This window comes from Myxine glutinosa, unplaced genomic scaffold (genome assembly GCF_964187855.1).
Source record: "Myxine glutinosa unplaced genomic scaffold, kmMyxGlut1.1 SCAFFOLD_2651, whole genome shotgun sequence".
NCBI lineage: Eukaryota > Metazoa > Chordata > Myxini > Myxiniformes > Myxinidae > Myxine > Myxine glutinosa.
Window position 1 is genome coordinate 9,695 of NW_027618745.1, and position 27,343 is coordinate 37,037.

At 49.6% G+C, this 27,343-nt stretch overlaps 1 long non-coding RNA gene across 3 annotated transcripts; it reads left to right on the forward strand.

The window, feature by feature from the left end:
- The first annotated feature begins 21,625 nt into the window (after positions 1–21,625).
- LOC144889325 (uncharacterized) lies at positions 21,626–26,797 on the forward strand. Of its 3 annotated transcripts, none has more exons than XR_013621696.1 (5): positions 21,626–22,091; positions 23,684–24,095; positions 24,220–25,445; positions 25,655–26,096; positions 26,538–26,797. It is a non-coding gene; the product is annotated as an uncharacterized LOC144889325 (long non-coding RNA). The 3 variants fall into 3 exon arrangements; XR_013621695.1 differs by having other exon boundaries at positions 21,627–22,091; positions 23,684–24,940; positions 25,287–25,445; XR_013621694.1 differs by having other exon boundaries at positions 23,684–25,445.
- The last annotated feature ends 546 nt before the right edge of the window (positions 26,798–27,343 follow it).

Here is a 27,343-nt window from a genome sequence, read left to right on the forward strand (position 1 = left end):
GGACATATTTACTCATTTGTGAACATCTGTAAAACTGTCGCACTCAGGGTTGAGTTAATAGTAGAGGGAACTACATCTGAGTGCCACACTAACGTAGGTAAAGATTTATCGGGTCGGGACGCCCCGAGGTAGAGAAGGGTGCAATGTTGCGGATATGGGATTTGGCCTCCATCCATATCCGCTTGTAAATATTCCCCTATTTCCCCAATACTCCCCAACTATCCCCAATCCCCCATTCCCTAGTCCCATTGTCTGTAAACAACACTCTGTAGCCCCGACCTTCCCCTTTTTCCCCCATTAAATGTCGTGCCCAGGTTCACCGCATCTCACGTAGACAACTATAGGACATCTTGCTTGTTATTCTTAGTCTATGTCAGTTAAGGACTCGTTTCCATTAATTCTGACTCTTCGTTGCACCAGAATGTGATTGTATGGCACCAGTAGTGAGTTTAGGACCTCCCAATACCTCCCCGCATCTCTTCCTCATGGAACTACAACAACAACAACAACAACTACAACAACAGCGGGGGGCGGCGCGGTGGCGGCGCGGGGAGTGTGCGTCCTCACTCCGGCTTGGTTAGCCGCCATTGCCCATGTGCTCCGACGGGGTTACCACACAGGGGCTGACTGTCAGCTCCTCGTCAAGGGCGGAGCCCGGTAACCCCCCCGCACCCAATAAGAAGCGGCGGACCGATTCCATCTGGGGCGGAGCTAACGAGTCGAGGGCGTGTCACTCCCCGCTGGATATACGCAGCCACTTACCGGAGGTGACGTCAGATGCGCCTCAGCTACGAAGAAGAAAGGACGCCACCTCCTAGCGCTGAGAGATACCTCCCGCCTCTCTGGACCGGACCGGGTCAATTCTGCCCCTGAGCCAAGGTGCACCTTGAGCCATCGACTACCTGCCTTTCCTTGCCATCAATCCCTGTGTGAGTCAGTCTTGTCCCGTTTGTCTGTGGTCTGTCGGGAATAAGATAAGACCGTGTATAAGTGCTTATCTTTCTGTGCGGTACCTCTGTGCCGTGTAATCTAAACGTTCTGCATAACCCATATTATATCCTCCTCCGAAGGTCTTGAGAACTGTACCCCTGGTGTCGTGTCATTTAACCCAGCCGTTGTTTCCTTTCCTTCATTGATTTAGCATAGCGCGATTCGGCCAACGTTCGAGTGTAATCGGGTAACTTGTGCGAACACGGCGGCCATTCCGCTCGGTCAAGCAACATCTAAGTCGTGTCCGTAACAATATATATATATATATATATATATTGTTACAGATCGCGGTTATGATGTTATAGACCGAGCGGTGGTTTAAAACCGCGACCTAACAAAAACTCACCCGATTCACCCAGACTTTGGCCGGATCGCACCGCAGCTGCTCAATGAGGGGAAAAGACAAAAACGACGAATGCAAAGAGGAAAAGGAATAAAACGAGAAGACGTACAGACGAGTAATGGGTTTTATTATTTACACACACAAGCAAAAAGGAGCAATCAAGTTTTATTTACAACACATAGTCATAAGACGCAGGTGACACAGTGCAAATTTAGCTTACCTACAGGCTTAACTTATCCCAGGACAGAACAAACAGAACGCTGACTCACGCGGGGGATGCCAGGAATGGCAGAAGGTGGATGGCTGGAGGGAGAGGGAGAGGTCCAAGGGGGGGTCCCGCAGCACAACCGGCGCGTTCAGCAGCCGCCGTTCCTCTTTGGCCCTGCTCCAAACCGCCGTTCAGGCCCCCTTTGGCGGTTGGGTGGTCTTGCGGCTGCGGCCTCTGTCCGCTACGTTCTCAGGACTTGTCTGGTCCAAACCCTCAACTCTTCCTTGCTTCTTTCACTCCTCACCACCGACTCCTCACCGCAACCAACAACCTTGCAACCAACTCCTCAACCAACTCTTCTCCCTCAACAACCCTTCTCTCTCTCTTTTGCGACCGACTCAGTCCAACCCAGAGTGCATCTCTCTCTACTCACTTCCGGTTGCGCTTTTTATAGCGCCCCCAGCGATCACGCCCCCGGCGCTTTGGACACGCCCATCGGGGGTGCTCACCTCGGCCCTGGTTGGTCGCGCGACCCTCGGGCTCCGCCCTGGATGACGACGGGCGGGCGCGCCCCTCCTCCCCTCTGACGAGGTGCGACACGCCTTTCTTCTCCGACTCAATGCCTCGTGGTTAATGGCGGCAATTGGATCGGAGGTAATTGGTAATCGAGGGCTCAGCAGTGACGAGAGGGGGAATGGAGGTTTTGGGAATGGGAATGAAGGGAATCTATCTCTTTCACTGGTGCAATGGAGTATTTCAATTAATGGAAGACACAGCCTTACACTAATACACAGAATAAGATATAACTATCGAACATGAATATCCTATGATTGGCTGACATGTATGCTTGTGGACTATGGGACGCCCTTTGACCTTTATACAACCACAAACGGAGGGAGGAGGGGTGATATTTTACAACAACCTTTTACAACAACATTTTACCACAACAACAAAATAAAAAAACATTCTCATATCCACAACACTGCACCCTCCTCCCCTTAGGCACGTCCCGGGCCTATTACTTTTACCTTAGTGTGGCATGTAGGTGTAGTTCCCTCTACTTTTAGCCTGACCCTGAGTGCGACAGTTTTAAAACATAAATAAATGTGTCCCGCTGCTCCATTGCACCCTGCCTAACAGACTTACGCTCACAGTTAACCGAATTGCGGAATGGTCTTCAAACTACACACTGACGGTGGGAAGCATTATTTACAATTGACGCTATTTTTATTTACAAAACTAACCCAGGACCTGTAATTGTTCTTTCTGGGGGGAGGACAGTCTGCTCTGCATCAATGCACCATGAAAGCACCTATAACGCACCAACACACCCTCAAGCACCAATCAGTGCAGTCACCACTGTTCATCAATAAAATAAATCCAACAAACCCAAACCCTGCAGGTGATCTCTTGCTCTTCGGCTCCCTCTGCTGGTTATTATTTGTTCTTCCAGATGTTGTCATTCTTTTGCTTTGCTTACTGGCGGCCTATTTTCAATAAAGTGTGCCCAATGTGTCCTTTTTTTATTTGATTTTATTTATGGCCCACAGGGCCGACTAGTGTGGTTCACCTGTGGGGCATCGGTGCCCTGTGGCCAAGGTCCGCCAGCAAGATTTCGGGCCCTCATGGCCGGTTCCAGCAGAGGGGCCTTGCCCCAACCCATGGGGTCCATAAGTGGTGCTCGGCCACTGACATGTGGTCCATAACGTGGTGCATCGATGCAGACAGCTGGTTCTGGGAATTTCGGGCGCACAATGGCCGACCCACGCACGCTCCCCTCGGCGCCCAACGGCGCTCAGGTCCTCATGTGGGAGACAAAAAGGGGGGACAAGACAGATGAGCGAGGGGTAAGGTCTCAAGGGTACACGTCAAAAAGGCAATGCAAGGCAAAATGCGTACGGAGGGCGAAGTGAGAAAGCTCGTCCCTACCGTACGTCACCCCCCTGTCACCTAGCCTACCCTTGCCCTTACGCCATATGTACAAAATCTACACATTACCAATTCGTCACTACTGTCACGTCTTCCCCATATTTCCCCTATACCAAATTCGTCACCACAATCCCTCTACTTCAAAAATTTGCCATCATCAATTCATCATCAATCCTCATAAGGAGGAAGAGATGGAATTACGCACAATGTCACACCCACGTCATGATGCGTCTCACATTCCAAACATTTGCACAGTAAAAATAATTAAACATGGCATGGTGTGGAGTACCTGTCACCTCAGGTGAGTGGATGCAGATGGTGCGAGGAGATCCTTCATCCTAACTATCCTCTAAATGATTTTAACACACTTTACACTACCCGGGTTCTTTCTCCGGCCAAACCATTGGCCCTCTTACACTATGGGTTCTAAAAACCAATTCCCATTGGCCAAACTGTGGTGCTTCTCAATTTGGGGTCTCACTCCCCCGATTCATCTCCCGGTGCTCTAGCACAATTTCTGGGCTGCGACGTGTACCTCTCCCAGTGGGTCTACCCACCTGCACACCTCCACCACTGCAGTTGCCACCCGAGCTTACCTAGCTCCTCACCCTAACCTATCTAACTGGGGCAGGCCCCTCCTGGCTCTGTCACCCCACTCGGTGCCCTCTGGCACTGGGCTACCCGGGTCCGTCCTCCGGATCCTCGGGCCCCATCCACAACAACTACTACCGGCTCCCAGAGCCCACCTGCGGCCTCACCTGGCCGACATCCTCACAGTGGTGGAGCGCCCAACCAACTACACACACTAACAGGCTACACGCCCAGCCATTTCCACAACACCAACGCACCCATCCACATACCATTCTGTCACCCGCACCACAGATGCCAATATCCAACTACAATTTACCTGTACCCTCTACCTAACACTTACACTACCCGCCCCGGGTATCCGTGATGGGGGTCCACTCTTCCCCCATTCACACCTTTGCACCATCCACTCCACTCCACAATTTCCACCATTCTCACTCCACTACCATCCATTCCACTACTCCATACCATTTATTCCATACAACCACATACACCTGTTGTTGCACACCTGTGCAATCCTACCTGGTGCCACCTGCACCCTCCTCCTCTTCCTGGACCAGTTGGTCAACACAACACACAATCACCACTACTCCCTCATACACTGCTCCACACACCTGTTCAGTTGCACACCTGTGCAATCACACCTGTCCAATTCTCACCTGTTCAATCCTCACACACACGGCATCATCTCAGCTAACTACTCCCTTCTGAAACTTGCGCTTCCCAGTCGTCCCTTTAAACTATTGCGCTCCCACGTCATTATCATCCACACTAATCTACCTGCGTCCCCACTACAGGTATCAGTCACTAACTAACCTTAACGTTACCTAATGTCAATCTCTTCTAGATCCCTACAATATAACCTAACCCACCCGGGCTAGTTTTCACTGCCATACACCCCATAAACTATAGCTCCTTTGCCCCACGTCTGTGAGGGATGGTGGATTTGCCATCCCACCACATCGGGGGTCTCTCACTATCAATTTTGTACACCTAAATTCCAACCAATCAAAAATTTGCCAATCACTACTCATCATCTGCCAATCATTACTGCCAATCCTTTGCCAATCATCAAATTTTGTTTTTCTCTAATTTTGGGCCCAAAACACTATTACTATCACGATCACCATCATCACAGTCCGCTATATCCTAGCCTCGGTGCGTCATGACATCATTAAACTCGGCTTCGTAAAGCCGAGCAATGAATTCGGGTGGTTTGGTTGCCTGCAGGTTGAATCCGTCCGGCTTTCGGTTCAAGGGAGGTGGTTTGGTTGGACCGAGATTCCACGCACCATCTCGGCGCGGCACCTTGCGGTCCCGGGCCCGATGGCTCCATCTCCCCCGGTCGGAACCCCGTCCCCACGAGGGGGCACCGTTCCGCTTCCTCCCACTCGCCCTCGAACCGGACCGGTCGCCTCGCCCGACAAAGCCCGGACTCGACCGTGTGGGGCGGGGCCAAGCCCGAATCGGCAACGACGCTTCGAAGAGAAACGACGCAGCTTCGATCGACGCCGGGCCTCGCACCCAACCAAGCACCCCTCGCACCGAGTGCTCGCATCGGCTATCCGTCGCTCTAACCACTAAACCGGTTACCATCGATGCTTCACTTGCATGCTTACAAGCATACGCTACCCCTTTCACCCTCACAAAACCTGGCGTTCCAACGCCGTCCGTACATTCCACCAACGCTCTCTCTGTTACACACCACACCTCTTGCGCACACTTCGGTCCACACCTCTCCTCCGTTACGTCCTCCGTAACACTCACCATGGGCGTGCACTCTTGCATCCACCCACTAACGCGCTCACATGGGCTCTCCCACACCCGCGCCATGACCAATTCAGGTGTGCTTTCTCGCACACGTTCCACCACCACCTTACTCTCCGTGTCACACTTCGTACACCCCGACGTGCATTCTCGCTCGCACTCGGTTTCACACTCGCGCTCCGATGTGCCCTCTCGCACCTGCGCCATCACCAACTCACTATTCGTGTCACACTCCGTACACCCCGACGTGCATTCTCGCTCGCACTCGGTTTCACACTCGCGCTCCGATGTGCCCTCTCGCACCTGCGCCACCACCAACTCACTATTCGTGTCACACTTCGTACACCCCGACGTGCATTCTCGCTCGCACTCGGTTTCACACTCGCGCTCCGATGTGCCCTCTCGCACCTGCGCCACCACCAACTCACTATTCGTGTCACTCGCCGTACACCCCGACGTGCATTCTCGCTCGCACTCGGTTTCACTCCCACACTTTATAACACACCCACTCGCCGACGCACACTTTTTCCTCCCACGCGTGCCATTTCCACTCACACGGGACCCTTCACCAACGCCCGGATGCTTCCTCGATCCCAAGCGCGCGAAAATTCTTTTGTCGCTAAACATCCTCCTGCAAAATCTACCCGCACAATATACAGCACGACTCACCTGGGGGATCCTTTTCTCCACGCGAACCTGCAAACTTCCATTCGGGTTAGCGAGTACAGCATCATGATTTGAGCAGGGACTTTGTACATAATCCATTTCTCCCTGCAATTCCCGGGTTACCTCCGTCATCTCTTCAATTTTAATTCCCGCTACTGCTTTTTCTTTATTCACCTCGACGACCGCTGGCTTTAATAAAATTCCCTCTACCTCATCGGTCGCCGGCTTTTCAAAACCCCGTGTCGCGATTTCTACCCCAGTCATTGTACCCGTGCTTTCCTCCGCTTCGCTCAACCAGCGCTTTTCGACACGCGTTACCTCCCCGTGCACCCGTGGGACCTGCTCGCCCAACCTGCGGTCAATGTCTTCCTGTATTCTTTTTACCGTGGCGTTTATTTGCTCCTCAAATCCAATCGGGTTGTACCTTGCTTCGTGCCTCGCTTTTTCCGCGTCTATTCCCTGGGTAGCCATCATTGCATCAAATCCCTTACTGTCACCCCTCAGAGCGGCACTGAAATGCATCATCCAAACACCCCAGTCCATTGGCACTGCGGGTCCGGCTATCGCCGTCACGTACGGGAGGCTGCCATTTTGTGCACCTGATATTCCCGCAACCACACCTTCTTTACTCTCCTCCACCATTTTTTTTCCTAAGTCCTGGGTCGATTCTACCCCGTCTATCTCTCCCACCGGCATCCCGTCGCCTTGAACAGCCATGGCGCGATTTCAAAATTCGGGTTTTGCTTTAAAAAAACCAAATTTCGGCAGCTCGTAATTTTGACCAAAATTTTTTTTTAGATGTTTTAAAAATTTGGTTCGGGACCCGAATTCCACTCCCAGACACCAATTGTTACCGTACTAACACAATTGGTGTCCAAAATTTGGGCTAAATAAATTTAGTCCCAGGTTCGAATCCAACTCCTGACAACCAATTGTTACAGATCGCGGTTATGATGTTATAGACCGAGCGGTGGTTTAAAACCGCGACCTAACAAAAACTCACCCGATTCACCCAGACTTTGGCCGGATCGCACCGCAGCTGCTCAATGAGGGGAAAAGACAAAAACGACGAATGCAAAGAGGAAAAGGAATAAAACGAGAAGACGTACAGACGAGTAATGGGTTTTATTATTTACACACACAAGCAAAAAGGAGCAATCAAGTTTTATTTACAACACATAGTCATAAGACGCAGGTGACACAGTGCAAATTTAGCTTACCTACAGGCTTAACTTATCCCAGGACAGAACAAACAGAACGCTGACTCACGCGGGGGATGCCAGGAATGGCAGAAGGTGGATGGCTGGAGGGAGAGGGAGAGGTCCAAGGGGGGGTCCCGCAGCACAACCGGCGCGTTCAGCAGCCGCCGTTCCTCTTTGGCCCTGCTCCAAACCGCCGTTCAGGCCCCCTTTGGCGGTTGGGTGGTCTTGCGGCTGCGGCCTCTGTCCGCTACGTTCTCAGGACTTGTCTGGTCCAAACCCTCAACTCTTCCTTGCTTCTTTCACTCCTCACCACCGACTCCTCACCGCAACCAACAACCTTGCAACCAACTCCTCAACCAACTCTTCTCCCTCAACAACCCTTCTCTCTCTCTTTTGCGACCGACTCAGTCCAACCCAGAGTGCATCTCTCTCTACTCACTTCCGGTTGCGCTTTTTATAGCGCCCCCAGCGATCACGCCCCCGGCGCTTTGGACACGCCCATCGGGGGTGCTCACCTCGGCCCTGGTTGGTCGCGCGACCCTCGGGCTCCGCCCTGGATGACGACGGGCGGGCGCGCCCCTCCTCCCCTCTGACGAGGTGCGACACGCCTTTCTTCTCCGACTCAATGCCTCGTGGTTAATGGCGGCAATTGGATCGGAGGTAATTGGTAATCGAGGGCTCAGCAGTGACGAGAGGGGGAATGGAGGTTTTGGGAATGGGAATGAAGGGAATCTATCTCTTTCACTGGTGCAATGGAGTATTTCAATTAATGGAAGACACAGCCTTACACTAATACACAGAATAAGATATAACTATCGAACATGAATATCCTATGATTGGCTGACATGTATGCTTGTGGACTATGGGACGCCCTTTGACCTTTATACAACCACAAACGGAGGGAGGAGGGGTGATATTTTACAACAACCTTTTACAACAACATTTTACCACAACAACAAAATAAAAAAACATTCTCATATCCACAACAATATATATACATATATATATATATATATATATATATATATATATATATATATATATATATACACACACACAGTCACGTGAAAAAGTAAGTACACCCCATGTAAAGTTTTGACTTTTTCAACATATTTCAACATACAGCGATTTGATCTTCATTTCAACAATATTGACAGATAAAGGTGATATAATATAACAAATATCATGAAACATTTACATTTTGTAGTCCATTGTATAATTTATATAAACATAAATGCAAATTTCGGATGTGGAAAAAGTAAGTACACCCCTACATTTATCACAACTTCAAACACCTAAAATTTGAATCAGTTGCACGAGCTCAGGTGCAAATGATTAGAACATCGTTCGAGAGGATCTTGAAGGAAACTGTCTTATTTAAACCTCAGACATTTAGTTTGGTTTGCTCTTTGTTGTTGAAGTGTGCGGCGTCACCATGCTTAGATCAAAAGAGCTCTCTGAGGCCTTCAGAAAGAAGGTTATGGATGCCTACGAGTCTGGGAAGGGATTTAAAAAGATCTCCAAACAATTTGAAATCAATCATTCGACTGTCCGGAAGATCATCCACAAGTGGAGAAGATTCCAAACAACTGCCAACTTGTTCAGGCCAGGCCGCCCCAGCAAGTTCAGCCCGAGAGCAGACCGCAAGATGCTGAAAGAAGTCTCTAAGAACCCCAGAATGTCATCACGGGACCTACAGGTAGCTCTTGCCACTGTTGATGTCAAAGTGCACGAGTCTACCATTAGAAAGAGGCTGCACAAATTTGATCCACATGGGAGGGGTGCCAGGAGGAAACCTTTGCTGTCCTGAAAGAACATCAGGGCAAGACTAAAGTTTGCCAATGAACATCGAGGCAAAGACCAGCACTTCTGGAACAATGTGCTCTGGACAGATGAGTCAAAGGTAGAGCTATTTGGCCACAGTACCAGAAGACATGTTTGGCGAAAACCAAAGACAGCATTTGACCACAAGAACCTGATACCAACTGCAAAGCATGGTGGTGGAAATATTATGGTTTGGGGCAGCTTTGCTGCATCAGGGCCTGGGCAGCTCACCATCATAGAATCCGCTATGAATTCTTCATTGTACCAGAGGGTGCTTGAGGATAATGTGAGGCCATCTGTCGGAGGGTTGAAGCTCAACCGAAGATGGACCTTGCAACATGACAATGACCCTAAACATACCAGTAAATCCACCAAGGAATGGCTGAAAAGAAAGAAATGGAGGGTTCTGGAATGGCCAAGTCAAAGCCTGGATCTAAATCCCATCGAGATGTTGTGGGGGGATTTGAAACGAGCTGTGCATGCAAGAAACCCCTCAAACATCGCACAGCTGAAAGAATTCTGCATGGAGGAGTGGGCAAAAATTTCTCCCCAGTCGATGTCAGAGACTGGTAGACAGTTATAAGCAACGCCTAATTGAGGTTGTTTCTGCCAAAGGGGGCAATACCACCTATTGGAGCCAAGGGTGAACTTACTTTTTCCACATGCGAAATTTGCATTTATGTTTATTTAAATTATACAATGGACTACAAAATGTAAATGTTTCATGATATTTGTTATATTATATCACCTTTATCTGTCAATATTGTTGAAATGAAGATCAAATAGCTGTATGTTGAAATATGTTGAAAAAGTCAAAACTTTACATGGGGTGTACTTACTTTTTCACGTGACTGTATATATATATAAACCACCTTTAGAGGCCATTTTTCCCCGCAAGCGGGGGTTGGCCTTTTTCGGGAACTGTGGTTGTTGTTGTTTTTCGGTCCCCTTTTTGAAGCAATGTTTTACGGCCGGATGCCCTTCCTGACGCCAACCCTTTTTGCCGCCTTTAACGACAAGCAGGGAATTACCAGTGAACTGGTACTCAATTTGCCGACCTCGGAAGGATGAACAGGCTGAGTCAACCCCCCTGGCGTTAATTCAGCGATTGACCGGGATTCGAACCCAGGATCCTAGGATCCTAAGCCGGCACCCTAGCCGCTAACCCAACACCAGATGACTGTATATATATATTGTAGCGGTTACCGCTGGATGTACATAATCGCCTTGCACCTGCCAGAACACGGCCAGACGCGCCTCTCCCGGGCATGCCCGGACTCACTGTTCCCGGGCACGCCCGAACCTCCCGGGCACGCCCGGTCTCGTCTTTCCCGGGCATGCCCGCTCTCGCCTTTCCAGGGCTCGCCCAGAGCGTCCGGGCATGCCTGCTATCGCCTTTCCAGGGCTCGCCCAGAGCATCCGGGCATGCCCGCTATCGCCTTTCCAGGGCTCGCCCAGAGCGTCCGGGCATGCCCGCTATCGCCTTTCCAGTGCTCGCCCAGAGCGCCCGGGCACGCCCAGCCTCGACTTGCCAGGCCGCAGCCAAACACGCCCGGGCAGGTCCAGACTCGCCTTTCCAAGGCTCGCCCTTGATACCCGGGCATGCCCGGTATAGCTTTTGCCGGGCAAACTTCCCGACATAAATGTGTATATATATTGTTGCCCGAAAAACGGGCTTGTCAGAATACCTGAGCTGTTTTGTTTCAATAAAGCAACTCGGACGAATTCCGTCTTTGGTCGCGTCAATTCTTTCGACTCGCGTTGGAGCGCAGTTCCTTCAATATACTGTATATATTGTTACAGACGTGGCTTAGATGTTAGTTTACCGAGCGGTTTTGGTATGACCACGTCTGCACAAGTTACCGATTTTACTCGACGTTGACGAAGCCGCGCCACGCTGGCTCAATAAGAAAAAGAAGACACCCGGCTGGGTTATAAAATGACGACACCAGGGATACGGTTCTCAAGACCTCCGGAGGAGATTATATTCGTTACGGAAAAGGTTAGATTACAGGGGCTAGAGGTACAACATAGAAAGACAAGCACTTAGACACAATCTTATATTATTCCCCAACAGACGACAGGCAAACGGGACAACGGCTGACTCACACGGGGGTTGATGGAAAGGACAGGCGGGTAGCGATGGCTCCAGGTGCACCTGTGCTCAAAGGTTAGAATCGACCCGGTCCGGTCCAGAGATGCGGGAGGTTTCACAGCGCTCGGAGGGGACGTTCTTTCTCAGGCGGGCCTTTCTCTTCCTCTCAGCGATCGCAGGCAACGTTCTTTCTCCAGCTGGGGGCGCATCTCTCGTCACATCCGGCGCGGGGCCGCGTATATCCGGCGGGGAGTGACACGCCCTCGGCTCGTTAGCGCCGCCCCAGATGGAATCGGCACGTTGCTTCTCATTGGGTGCGTGCGGGGGGGTTTACCAGGCTCCGCCCTTGACGAGGAGCTGACAAGGAGCCCCTTCGTGGTAACCCCGTGGAGCGCGTGGTCAATGGCGCTAATCGAGCCGGTGTGAGGACGCATCCTCCCCCGCTCCGCCGCCATCTCCTCTGTTGTTGTTGTAATTGTTGGGGAAGAAGATGGAAGGAGGTATGGGAAAGGTCCTAAACTCACTACTGATGCCATATAATCACATTCTGGTGCAACGAAGAGTCATAATTAATGGAGACGAGGCCTTAACTGACATAGACTAAGAATAACTAGGAAGATGTCCGAAAGTTGTCTACGTGTGGTGCGGTGGACCTGGGCACGACATTTAATGGGGGAATAAGGGGAAGGTCGGCTCTACTGATTGTTATTTACATGCAATGGGACTAGGGAATGGGGGATTGGGGAAAGTTGGGGAGTATTGGAGAAAATAGGGGAATATTTACAAGCGGATATGGAGGCCAAATTCCATATTCGCAACATTGCACCCTTCTCTACCCTCGGGGCGTCCCGACCCGATAAATTTTTACCTACTTTAGTGTGGCACGCAATGTAGTTCCCTCTACTATTAACTCTACCCTGAGTGCGACAGTTTTACAGATATTCACAAATGAGTAAATATGTCCCCCTGCGACGTTGCACCCTTCTCCTCACAGAAACACACCCACAGGATAACCGAATCCGGAAAGAATTCTCAAACTAAACATACAGCCGGTAGGGAGCATTATTTACAAGATTACGCTGATATCTACACTACGATCCAGGACCTGTTTTTGGAGGAACACATGCAGATGTTATGCATAGAGAGAGCGCGCTTGCCAACATCGATACACCAACCCACGAGTGCTCTGTGGCCGACGGCCTTTAATAACATGCAGAGCACCCTTTCCCAGCATCAAAAGCACCACCCCACCACCAATCGGTGCAGTCACCATTGTTCATTGGAATAAAAATAAATTCGACAACCCCTAACCCTGCAGGTGTCTCTTGCTCTTCTTGTGGTGCACTTGGTGTTAACTAACAGTGGTTCACCTTTATGGCATAGGTGCCACGTTGACCCATAGGTCCATCAACGGGTGGTGCTTGGCCGCAAACGAACTGCGGTCCATTGTGGGTGGCCACAAACATTGCGGTCCATATGGTGTACCGATCCAGGCAGCGAACAGCGAAAGTGCAGGCCCACAACTGCGCAGCCAGCACCTCTCTCTCCTCTCTCTCTACCCCAAAGCCAGATCCTCGGAGGTGGGAGACAAAAGAAGCAGACAAGTGAGTAAGGTGGTAAGGGCGCAAAAGTGCACGCAATGTAAGGTGATGCACACTGGGGGCACATGGGAACCAGGTGAGACAGGTACGTTCCTATCGTACGCCCCCCCCCCCACCAGGTAACCTACATGGCCCCTCCCTTACCCCTTACTGTATCCACAAAACACAACACTACCCATAAACATCTACTTTACAAATCAACAAACATCCCTACTGTCTTCCCCGTTCCTCCCATAAACCAAATTCGTCTTCTCTCCCTCCTAACCAATCAAATTTGCCATTTTCAACTCTCATCATAATTTGCCATCTCCAACTCAACATCAAAATTTGCCATCACCAATTCATCATCAGTCCCTCCTAGGGAGGGAGAGATGGAATCACCCCAATGTCTCATCCACGTCGTGATGCGTCTCACAAATCCACAGCAATTTCATTTCCTGCAACAAAACAAAGAAAACACAGGTGTGGAGTCATCATCATCACCACAGGTAAGTGGCTGCGTATGGTGCGACAGGTTCATCAATCCTAACTATTTCCTAAATGACTTTAACAACTTTACCCTACCCGGGGTCTTTCTCCGGCCAAACCATTGGCCCTCTTACACTATGGGTTCTAAAAACCAATTCCCATTGGCCAAACTGTGGTGCTCTTCAATTTGGGGTCTCACTCCCCCGATTCATCTCCCGGTGCCCTCGCACAATTTCTGGGCTGCGGCGTGTACCTCTCCCAGTGGGTCTACCCACCTGCACACCTCCACCACTGCAGTTGCCTCCGAGCTTACCTGCTCCTTGCCCTAACCTAACTACCTGGGGAAGGCCCTCTGGCACTCTCCCCACTCGGTGCCCTCTCTGGCACTGGGCTACCCGGGTCCGTCCTCCGGATCCTCGGGCCCCATCCACAACTCTACCGGCTCCCAGAGCCCACCTGCGGCCTCACCTGGCCGACATCCTCACAGTGGTGGAGTGCCCAACCAACTACACGCACTAACAGGCTACACGCCCAGCCATTTCCACAACACTAATGCACCCATCCACAACACCATTCTGCAACCGCACCACAAGTGCCAATATCCAACCACAATTTACCTGTACCCTCTACCTAACACTTACACTACCCGCCCCGGGTACTCGTGAAAGGGGGTCCACTCTTCCCCCATCCACACCTTCGCACCATGCACACCACTCCGTACCACTTACTCCAACTCTCTCCACACACCTGTACTTGCACACCTGTGCTCTCACACCTGGTGCCACCTGCACCCTTCTCTCCCCAAGCGCATTCGCGCTGATCCACAACACTCACTACTCATACACTGCTCCACACACCTGTCCAGTTGCACACCTGTGCAATCACACCTGTTCAATCCTCACACACACGGCATCATCTCAGCTAACTACTCCCTTCTGAAACTTGCGCTTCCCAGTCGTCCCTTTAAACTATTGCGCTCCCACGTCATTATCATCCACACTAATCTACCTGCGTCCCCACTACAGGTATCAGTCACTAACTAAACTTATCGTCACCTAATGTCATCTTCGCTAGATCCCTATCAATATAACCTAACCCACCCGGGCTAGTTTTCACTGCCATACACCCCATAAACTATTGCTCCTTTGCCCCCCCATGGGAAGGGTGGCAGGGATGCCATCCCACCACATCGGGGGTCTCTCACTACCAATTTTGCACATCAAATTTCAACAAATTAAAAATTTGCCAATCACTGCCCATCATCTGCCAATCACTACTGCCAATCCCTTGCCAATCATCAAATTTTGTTTTTCTCTAATTTTGGGTCCAAAACACTAACCTCATCACCCAGTCGACTCACTAATACCTCTCGGTGCGCCAATCCCTGTCCAAAGCCCGGCTTCGTAAAGCCAAGCAATGGATGCTGGTTGTTTTGTGCCAGCGGCTGGATACATCCGGCACTCGGTGCAGGGAAGGAGGTTTACCCGGCCCGAGATCCCACGCACCTTCTCGGCACGGAGCCATCCAATGTCCCGATCTCGACCTGCCGGAATTCCTCAACAAAAAGTGGTCGCCATGACGACTCTTTCTATCGGGCCGCCCGCTCCGCCTATTGGAGCACAGACGTGGCCGTTCAAAGCGAGGCCCAGCGTGGATCGCGCACGGCGGTTCTTTCGAACCCGCCGTGGCTCGGATCCCCGCTGGTTCTCGCGGCACGCGAAGCCCGGCACGCACCGAGGGCCCGCTTCGGCTAAAAGTCGACCTGACCTTTAACCCGTGTAACGTCGATGCTTCACCTGCATGCTTACACCCCGCAGCCCGTTCCTTGCTCATACATGCAGCTGTTCCCATTCTCCTTGTACCGTTCCTTACACACCCAGGTACACCCATTCCACTCACAGCCTTGGTCACACACCTGACCACCGAACACTTTGGCACACATTCGTTGGTCGCACACCTCACCAATACACCGCTTCGCACCCCCTCCTCGGTCACCTCCTCTGTGACAATCACAGGTGTGCCCTCATTCGCACACCCAACCACGTGCCTCACCACCAATTCCAGCGTGCATTCCCACTCACGCTCTACCATTCCAGGTGTGCATCCTTCCATCCCAGGTGTACATCCTCGCTCACCTGTCACAACTAACTCACGCTCCATGTCACTCTCACTACTTTCACCTCCATTCCTGACAGCGCACTCACCCTTACTCTTGACAGCGCACTCTTTCCTCATGCACCTGTCCGTCACACACCTTTCTCGCGCACACTCTCCCGTTACACCCTCTGTAACACTCACCACAGGTGGACACTCTTCCTTACTTCTGACAGCGCACTCTTTCCTCATGCACCTGTCCGTCACACACCTTTCTCGCGCACACTCTTGCGCACACTCTCCCGTCACACCCTCTGTAACACTCACCACACCGCGCTTCCATGTGCTCCCTCGCACACACGCTACGACCGACTCATTCTCGCCAGCACCCTCACTCCTTGGCACACACTTTTTCCTCACACACCCCAGAGTCGGACTTTCTCGCACACCTCCTTTTTCGCACACCAGACCTGTCGCACACTTCACCAACGGCCTCTCACGAACACCCGGGTCTATCTCGACCCCCAAGCTTCTTAAATCCCCTGGCGCATCATACGCACGACCATATTGGTCACCACTTACACCGGGTCCTCTTCCTCTTCGCTTCTCCTCCATCACCTGCGAATCCCTCATCCGGTTAATGAGCACATCATCACGATCCAAACACAGACTTTGGACCAATTCTTTTATCTCCTCTTTTATCTCTTTCTTATCCCCTCTCCGTCGCTTCTTAATTTCACTCATCCCTTCTTTCACTTCTTCTAATTTGTGCTTCACCTCTTTTATTCCCCGGTACGTCTCCTCAAGCTCATCCTCTAAGGCTACCTTGACCGTTTCCATGTGCGTCCTCACCTGCCGGTCCTTCGTCTCCATTACCTCTATCACCTCGTCCAACCTCGTTGTCAGTCCCTCACGTACCATCTGACATTCCCTCTTTGTCGCTATCAAGTCGTTTTTTATGTCGTTTTGTGTCGCTTTTAAACCTCCTAATACCGCAGTGTTCCTTTGAACCTGCTCCACTAACTCCGTTTGTCCCACCGTCAGCTGCTCCACCTCCTGCGTCAGGTCCTCTATGCCCCCTTGTAACTTTACAGTCCCCTTTCTCACCTCCTTCTCCATGTGCTCCTTACAGTGCCTCACCTCCTCGCGCACTCCTCCGACCTCCTCACTCACTCCTCTCCTGATCTCCTCTCCCATCACTTGCATCTCCTGCCCAGATGCCACCCTCATCTGCTCCATTTCCTCCCTGTGAGCATCCAGTTTGGTTTCTACCCCCATTCTGACCCCCTCTATCCGCTGCTCCATTTGTTTAACTTCCCTTTCCGCTTGGTCCCTCATGTCCCTCAATTTGCCTTCCATACTGTTTTCTAACCCCTCTAACCCATTTTTCACTCCCTCTATCTGATTCTCCTGGGCAGCCATTCTATTTTCTACCCCCATTAACCCATTTTTCACTTCTTTTATCCCGTTGTCTAACCCCTCAAAATTATTGTCTAACTTCTCACTGGTACCCCTCGCTTCGTCCCTCATTACCCCCATTTGGTTTCCCATTACCCCCATTTGGCCCTCCAATCGCTCACCCTGAGCATCCATCCGGTTTCCCAATTGGTTACTCTGCAGTTTGAGGGACGCCTGCATTTGCGCCATAAATTGCTCCATGAGGACCTGCATCTGGGCCATCCCTCCCACTTGTGCAGCGGGTGCGGCCGCCGTAGCTATGTGCGAGGCGCCATTTCGCGCGTCTGCTACCCCCGCTGTTTCGCTCTCCTCATGTCCCTCATGTCCCTCAATTTGGTCCTGGACCGACCCTGCTTCACTCTCCGCTACCGGACCCCAGCCGTCTTGATCCGCCATAGCGCGACTTTCAAAATTCGAGTTTCGTAACACCAATCCAAATTTTGCTGTTATAATTTCGTCGAGCGCAGTAACCGCGGGACCGCGCTCCGGATCGATTTGGTCGAGCGCCGTACGCGCTCCGGCTCGATTTTCCCTCCCAAAATTTGGGCCTAACTAATTTAGTCCCGGGTCCGAATCTCACTCCTCGACACCAATTGTTACTGTACTAACACAATTGGTGTCCAAAATTTGGGCTAAATAAATTTAGTCCCAGGTTCGAATCCAACTCCTGACAACCAATTGTTACAGACGTGGCTTAGATGTTAGTTTACCGAGCGGTTTTGGTATGACCACGTCTGCACAAGTTACCGATTTTACTCGACGTTGACGAAGCCGCGCCACGCTGGCTCAATAAGAAAAAGAAGACACCCGGCTGGGTTATAAAATGACGACACCAGGGATACGGTTCTCAAGACCTCCGGAGGAGATTATATTCGTTACGGAAAAGGTTAGATTACAGGGGCTAGAGGTACAACATAGAAAGACAAGCACTTAGACACAATCTTATATTATTCCCCAACAGACGACAGGCAAACGGGACAACGGCTGACTCACACGGGGGTTGATGGAAAGGACAGGCGGGTAGCGATGGCTCCAGGTGCACCTGTGCTCAAAGGTTAGAATCGACCCGGTCCGGTCCAGAGATGCGGGAGGTTTCACAGCGCTCGGAGGGGACGTTCTTTCTCAGGCGGGCCTTTCTCTTCCTCTCAGCGATCGCAGGCAACGTTCTTTCTCCAGCTGGGGGCGCATCTCTCGTCACATCCGGCGCGGGGCCGCGTATATCCGGCGGGGAGTGACACGCCCTCGGCTCGTTAGCGCCGCCCCAGATGGAATCGGCACGTTGCTTCTCATTGGGTGCGTGCGGGGGGGTTTACCAGGCTCCGCCCTTGACGAGGAGCTGACAAGGAGCCCCTTCGTGGTAACCCCGTGGAGCGCGTGGTCAATGGCGCTAATCGAGCCGGTGTGAGGACGCATCCTCCCCCGCTCCGCCGCCATCTCCTCTGTTGTTGTTGTAATTGTTGGGGAAGAAGATGGAAGGAGGTATGGGAAAGGTCCTAAACTCACTACTGATGCCATATAATCACATTCTGGTGCAACGAAGAGTCATAATTAATGGAGACGAGGCCTTAACTGACATAGACTAAGAATAACTAGGAAGATGTCCGAAAGTTGTCTACGTGTGGTGCGGTGGACCTGGGCACGACATTTAATGGGGGAATAAGGGGAAGGTCGGCTCTACTGATTGTTATTTACATGCAATGGGACTAGGGAATGGGGGATTGGGGAAAGTTGGGGAGTATTGGAGAAAATAGGGGAATATTTACAAGCGGATATGGAGGCCAAATTCCATATTCGCAACAATATATACGTGACTGTATATACAGCAACCCCAAACCAAAAAGCTCTAATTTGGGTCTCATCTGTCCACAGGACATTCTCTCAGAAGGATTTTGGCTTGATCAGGTGTGTTTTTGCAAAATCCAGTCGGGCTTTCTTATGTCTCTCTTAGGAACAAAACAAAACAAAAAAAAGCAGTGGGGTCCTCCTGGGTCTTCTACCATTAGAACCCCCCTTCATTGAGTTGGCGATGGATAGTGTGAGTGGAAACTGTCGTACCTTGTGTCTGAAGGTCAGCTTGAATCTGTTTGGCAGTTGATTGAGGTACTTTCTCCACCATTCGAACAATCCTTTGCTGCAATCTTCGATCAAATTTTCTCTTGCCACGACCAGGGAGGTTGGCTCCAGTGCCATGGGCCTTAAACTTCCTGATAACATTGCGTGCGGTGGACACAAGAACATCAACGTCGTTGATTGTGACATTAATGTCACACAAGAACATTGCGCGACATTGTCCATGCTTGGCTACAATCTTGTCTGACCTCCTCAGACAATTCTCTTCTTTTCTTTCTTTTCTCCACGATCATTGCGGTGCACATAGTGGCACAAAACAGCAGAATAACTCCTTTTCTCGATTCAAACTGGTTGAATGAGTGATTTTTATATTGCAGGCACCTGCAACTCCCCCCACAGGTGAGTTCAATTCCAAAGTAAAGGAGAATCACCTGCTTGAAATCTAATTATTTTTTAACAACTTCGAAAAGGTGCCAATGATATTGTCTGGGCCATTTTAGGATTTCTGTGTGGAACAAGCTCAGATTGTCATTCTTTAAAGCTTTTTATGTTTTGTTCCACTAAAAACCAAAGAAATAAATATGTGGATACCAAAATATTTTTTAATTTCCACAATTTTCTGGAAGAAAGGGTGCATTATTTGAAAAAAGTGCAAGGGTGCCAATATTTTTGGCCGCGACTGTATATGTATGTATGTATGTATGTATGTATGTATGTATGTATGTATGTGTGTGTGTGTGTGTGTTTGTATGGACCTGGATACAATCTCAAATTGGTCAAACAAATGGAACATGTGTTTCAATCCTCAAAATTCCCACCCTCTTACTTTGTCTCTCCAAAAAGACCGTCTGGAAAACCTTCCCATCTACTTTCTCAATAATCCTCTCCAATAAGTTCTGTCACTCAAGCTTTTGGTCTCACTATCTGCCATGATCTTTCCTGGGAAAACCACATTTTCGATCTGGCCTCCAAAGCCAGTCGCCGACTTGGCGTCCTCCATCATGTGAAGTCCTTCCTTGGCACACCTGAGCTCTTCACCAAATACGAAACTTTCATCCACAGCTCTATTGAATAGTGAATACTGTTCCCCCCTCTGGGCTGGTGCTCCTGCCTCACACCTAGCTCGGCTTTACGCTGTATAAACCAAACCATTCAGAATCATTGGACTCTCCCGCAATGAAGCTAACTCTGAGGGCCTTTCACTCACTCACCGTAGGCAGGTTGGTGGTCTTTCTGTCTTCTGCCGACTCCTCTCCGGTCTACCCACCCCCTCCCCCGTGCCAGCTCTGTCTGTGCTCTGTCCCCTCAAATATTCATACAGGTCACACAAGATCTGCCAGCAACCCTCTTCTGGTGAATGCCAAAAGCAAGACTCTCTGCTCACCTTCACTCTTTCTTTCCTCTTTTCTCCCGCCTCTGGAACAAACTCCCTCACTCTCTTCAATCCCACTCCTCCCTCCAGGTCATTAAAAGAGCTGTTCACCACCATCTCTTATCTTCCCCATTGCAAAACCTTGATCTTTTCTACCCCCATTGATACATCCCAAATTCACCTCCTTAAAATTACGTTTTCTTTCCTGAAAGTCCCTGTCGTGGCCATATTGTTTATCCTGTGTACCCCTCCCCAGCCCTCCCTTCCACATATCTCCCGATGTCCCTGTTCTCTACTGTTGGATGTGCTTCCCTCTCTCTCCCACCCTTGTGTTCTGCTCCCTTTATTCTATGTTATATGTGATTAGCTCTTACATGAGCCTCGACTCGGTATTGAAAAAAAGACCCGACCCAAAAGCCAAAATACCACGTGGACCCAGAGGACTCAAAGGACAAACCACACACGTCTGCAACAGGAGTGCATTCTTATCAAGCCATGGCTCTGGCTGTCGCCTGTCTGGCATGCAGCATGCTCTCGCGAGATCTCACACGATCCTGTTCTCGTGGCAAGGGCAGATGTTATTTTACAAAACACGGAACCAAACATGGAGCAGGAACTGCATGACGTCACACATAATGGCGTGGATCTGCAATCTCTGATTGGTCTTTGTTTTTGCTATTATGATACTCCACTCCTTACTGAGGCCACGCCCTCTAAATCTAAGCCCCTCCCCGTGCGTGCAAAACAATCTCCGGTTTCTCAAATCCCATACTATGGTTCCTCGTTGCGGTCTCGCCCACAGTCGGTGTCCGAGACAGGGCGGTCTGTGATCGCAACCCCACATCCTTTCTTAACCCCTAATAAACTGAACAACTTTAGGAAGAAAGAAAATTTAAGAATGCGCTTTGTCTATCAGAAAGTGCGAGCGATGTAATGCAGTGAATGGACGATGCTGTTCGCGTTGTTGGCGCAATGGGCGGTGTATAACAAGGATTGATTTTATGTTTAGGTTGAATTATATTTTTCTTTCTACGAAACAGAAGTCTGCTTAATTAACATATCTTTAATGTATGATTACATTTTATCGATAATAAGCAACGTTATATCCATGAATGATGAAGTTATCGTGCAGTTTGTTTAGTCTGCATCGTTAACCACATGTCCACATTGTGCTGTGGTATTAATTAATATCTTCTGCTTGAGTTAATGCCAATGGAGCTGCGGTACCATCCGGAAAGTTTTTAAGACCCTTGTAAAGGTTTTGCTGAGGTATTTGACGATCCTCTGAGTGGTTGCCTGATTCGCGGCTCCTTCGATGGAGCGTATTCCGTGATGCTGCACCACCTCCTCCTTATCCTGATGTTGCGCTGACAGAACGGCGGTTTTCGTCTCACGGAGGGTCGATCCAAACTCCAGGTGAGCCAAGGAGCTTGTACACCGTTTGGGTGTTGTGGGTCCGAACCCCGAAGTAGTTCAAACAAATCGGACGTGAAAACGTTTCCAAGAAGCATCTCGTTCAGATGTCTGTGCGTTCACTGCAAAACCCACGTGGTTCGGGTGTCGGTACCGTTCACCTCAAAAGCCACCTGTGATTGGCCATGTTGGTGCATACACCTCAAAATCCACCTGTGATTGGCCATGTTGGTGCATACACCTCAAAATCCACCTGTGATTGGCCATGTTGGTGCATACACCTAAAGATCCACCTATGATTGGCCATGTTGGTGCATACACCTCAAAAGCCACCTGTGATTGGCCATGTTGGTGCATACACCTCAAAATCCACCTGTGATTGGCCGTACTGGTGCATACATCTCAAAATCTACCTGTGATTGGTCATATTGGTGCACCACCTCAAAATCCACCTGTGATTCGCCATATTTGGTTCCTACAAATCAAAATCCACCTGTGATTGGTGGTATTAGTATATCCACATCAAGATCCACCTGTGGCTGGCCATATTGGTGCATACAACTCAAATTCCACCTGTGGATGGCGATATTGGTATATCCACCTCAAAATCTACCAGTGGTAAGCACTATTGGTGTGCTCACCTCAAAATCCACCTGTGATTGGCCATATTGGTGCATACACCTCAAAATCCACGTGATTGGCCATGTTGGTGCATACACCTCAAAATCCACCTGTGATTGGCCATGTTGGTGCATATACCTAAAAATCCACCTGTGATTGGCCATGTTGGTGCATACACCTAAAAATCCACCTGTGATTGGCCATGTTGGTGCATACACCTCAAAATCCACCTGTGATTGGCCATGTTGGTGCATACACCTAAAAATCCATCTGTGATTGGCCATGTTGGTGCATACACCTCAAAAGCCACCTGTGATTGGCCATGTTGGTGCATACACCTCAAAATCCACCTGTGATTGGCCGTACTGGTGCATACATCTCAAAATCCACCTGTGATTGGTCATATTGGTGCATGCACCTTAAAATCCACCTGTGATTAGCGGTATTGCTATATCCACCTCAAAATCCACCTGTGATTGGCCATATTTGGTTCATACAAATCAAAATCCACCTGTGATTGGTGGTATTAGTATATCCACATCAAGATCCACCTGTGACTGGCCATATTGGTGCATACAACTCAAAATCCACCATTGGTTGGCACAACTGGTGCATTCACCAAACCACCTTTGGTTGGCAGTGGCAGTATTGTTGTGTTCACCTTAAAATCCACGTGTGGTTATTGGTGTTCGTGCGTTCACATTCAAACCCACCTGTGATAAAATGAGTTGAATCGGTAAACAGATGCTGCTTCTTTCTTGGATGTCCAAGGTGTACCTCTCACCTCGCTGTGAACCCATTTGGTTTTTCTGCACCACAACAGCTTTCCGACCATCCCTTGGGAACTTCGCTCCACCACCTCTACACCTGTGCTATCATCAAGTTACCTCTGAATGTGTGCTTCACCTGGGTGTTTTGATCTTGAGCGAGTTACCTCTTGTAGCCACGTTAACAAATACTCCTCATTTCCACAGAACGGTTTCATGGTTGGAGCAGACACCATTGCCTACCTCATTGCACAAAGTAACCACATTTGCTTCAGAATCACGGTGGGAGCGAATCGTGGAGGTAAGCAGCGTAGAGATGTTTGGCGACGCAATTTTTCACGCGTCATCCTGGGTATCGAGAACGCCACACCCATCGTGCCGCAAATGCTCTCCTTTCATTCATTGCTTTCGTCCTTCATTGGTGAACCCCCCATTGACCCCTTCCACCAACTATCAATACCACGGCCGGCTGCTCTTACCAGACAGTTGGTTTTGATTTGACCTTTTGAACCTGCATCACTTATCCCATCTTCACTTAGCAGGCCGTTTGCTCTTTACCACAACAATCCACAAGGTCTCCACCCTTCCTGCTGGTCTGATGGAGATTGATGTGTATCAGGTGCGTTTTCTGATGAAAATCCGCATGGTCGCAACAATTGATAAACCCAACTATAATTAAATTACATTAACCCTCCAACCTCGTCGTCCCCCAACCCATCGCCTTCCCGAAACCATTTTTCCAGAATGTTCTTGCCGCAGACCCACAGGTTTCTCCCATCTGCAGTCATTTTGTGGTTGTCAGCATTTGAGAACGTCTCACTTTTTCCCGCTTCTCATACGGTGGGCCTGATATATTCTCGACAACATTGTGAGTTGTCTTAGTTATTTAAATTTTATTCTTTGTGGGATGTACTTGTCAATAGGTGGACAAAACTGAGCGCCTTGTGAAGGGATGGTTGGTTGGTGGTTGGGGGGTTGGAAGGAAGGAAGGAAGGAGTGAGGGAAGTATTTTTTTTTTCTTTCACACCCGTTTCCCCATGATATTACAAACTTCCTTATCACACAAACTCACTCGCTCACTGCTTCTACTCTGTGACTTACCCACCCTCACGAACAGAACAATTCACAAACGCTTTTTAAAATGACCTTTTATAAAATAATGAAATGGGGATGGAGGGGGTGATGTGAATAGTAAGGGCGGAGGATTGTGGTGTTGGGTGCGGTAATTTTGATCGATACAGTGTAACGGTTGAGTCACGGACAAATCCCACCATATCTCGGACAGACATCGTCACCACATTCTCTGACCCAACTGTCTGTGGGGAATGCCCCGCACAGTGTGCTGAGGCCTTGGTTTTTCGAGCTATGATGAGAAATCTCCTTCAAACCGGATTCTTCGTAATGGCCAATCATTTAACTGTGATGGGCTGCAGCCAATCACGGATGACTCGCCTTGAGTTTCAGGTTTGCTTTCACCACAACTTGCTTCTCACCTGGAGTTTCGCTGCTCATAGCACAACGTTTTTTTTTTTTTTTTTTCATTTCCTTCCCAACTTGCACCTGTTTGATGGTCTATTTATTTATTTGTTTGATCAACAATGTCTGAGTAACCTTGGATGGTCTAAGAGCACTCGCTGTTCTGCTTGTGTGTTGCATTCTGTATGAGAAACCACTTTGTGGTTTATTTTTTCTTTGACGAATGTGGTGTGCGGTAAATCTGATTATTTTTATCCCCTGCCCTATTGGTGACATGCCCCTGCCCCCCCCCCCTTCTCTCTCCCCCACCCCCTCCCATCTTCTCACCCTCCAGCCAGAGGTCTTTTGGGTCTTGTGTTATGGTTGAGAGTCCTCATTGAACAATTGGATCATGTTTTGTTGTGATTGAGGCCAACAACCATATAGTCCATGTATACAAGGCCCGTGGTGCTGCCCTATATATTCATTCATTAAATTGTCAAACCAGACGAGAGTGAGTATTTATTTATTTATTATCGTGAGGGAGATATTGTATTTACCTTGTCACTTTCAAGCAAGGTCTGTGTGGTTCGGGCCTCGATCTGGATGCTGGTGCAAATGCTCCAAACCAATAGGGTTCGGGGTATTTCTTATTTGATGTTGGAATATTTTTCGGTCTTTTTCTAGGACATTTCTCTGACCACCATGCATGTGGCTCGCCAGTCCCTCTCTCGAAGAAATCGACCCGGCCCCACCAGTGCATGTGGGAAGAAAGGGGAAGGAGAGGAGTGCGAGGGAGAGGCGACAGACCAAAAGGGGGAGGAACGGAAAAAAGTAGGACTAAAAGCGGCTCCGAATCTGGTTAACAGTGGTCGAGGTAAGACCACAACTTTGAGGGACTGAGGAGCGGAGCGTTGGGTCGTGTTTCTCGCGGTACCTCACACGCCTCGGGCAGACCGCCGCCGGCTCTTCACTTTCTCAAATCCTTTGCCGCAAGCATTGTCGGAAAGGCGTGTACCACCATCTCCACCGCCGCCACACCACAGGGCTGTCCATAGGGCTCTGCCCACAGCTCGATCGCCGGACGAACCTCCCTCCCTGCCACTCGTTCTCACCAACTCGTTGACCGACATCGCCAGCAGCTTGACCACAAGCCACCATCCCGGTAAGCCAACAAAGCCAGAGATCACTCGACGTTTCTCTTCCTCTTTACAGTTACTGTGGTTTAACGAAGCGTTGCGGCAATATCTGTAGCCACCTTTGTGGCCACAATTCTAGAAGTGCGTCGTATGAATGGGATGGCATTTTTTGGGTCCATTAGAAAGTTTTGTTTCCCTGACGTGCCCTTCCTCTAACGTGATAGTCTCACATCCCACTCCACAACACGGTCCTATAAAACACCTCGTGTAGTGTGGGTATCCAGGTCTCCACAGGATATGTCGAGATACGTTTGGGTTCAATCACATGACTCGGATATCATGTAACATGAGTAATGTGAGGATGCTGAATGAACCCTTTTTCTGCTGAGATTATTTTTCTTGAGGGTTTCTTCGATAAGAGAGCTTGTTGGTACTTTAACCTGATCTCTGGACTTTACCTCTTCCAGGTGCAGAAATGACTACGAGCAGCATGTTTGATACCTTCGGCACGTTACAGAATGGTCTCGTTAGAGGTGAGACTCTCCAACTACCAGTTGGTAACCTGATAACATTTGTTGAACACACTTGAGGGTTCATCTTTGACAATCCCCAAACGTTTAATTTTCCCAAAGTCGTTAGCAATATAACTCCTAAATAATAATTTAAAGATATACCTGTGAAATTATATTCAGTGTGGCATGTCGATAAAACGGTGATCGAGGTTTTATTCCCTGCTCCCACGACACACTTCATTTCATTCATTGATCACCGATGGATTTCTTTTACTGACTTTGCAAAAGGCTATTATTGATTATCGACCACACACACCAATGATAACACCATCGGTGTTGTATGGAACATTTGGGTTTGAGAGGGAGTGTTCGATGGGAAATGCAAGTTTGTATCAGACTCTGCGTGATAGGATTAACCGGTGAAGTTCCAAACAACGCACGGGTTTGTACTTTCCTGGCACCCACGAACTGCACACGGTGACTCTTCATTGAGTCAGCATGAGTCCATGAACGGCACAGGCCTTGGTAACTGTGCCAGGCTTGCAGCAGGTGGCTGAGCTGCACTGAAGAAGGGGTAGGGTAGGGATGGTGGGAGCGTGGGGGGTGGGGAGGTGAGGGTTGGGGTTAAGAGGGTGTTGGGATAGGGATTAGCACCAGCCCTGCAGCGCTCGTGTTAGTAAACTCAAATATGTGTTTCTATCAGGATGCATCACTCATATATATATATATATATATATATATATATATATATATATATATAT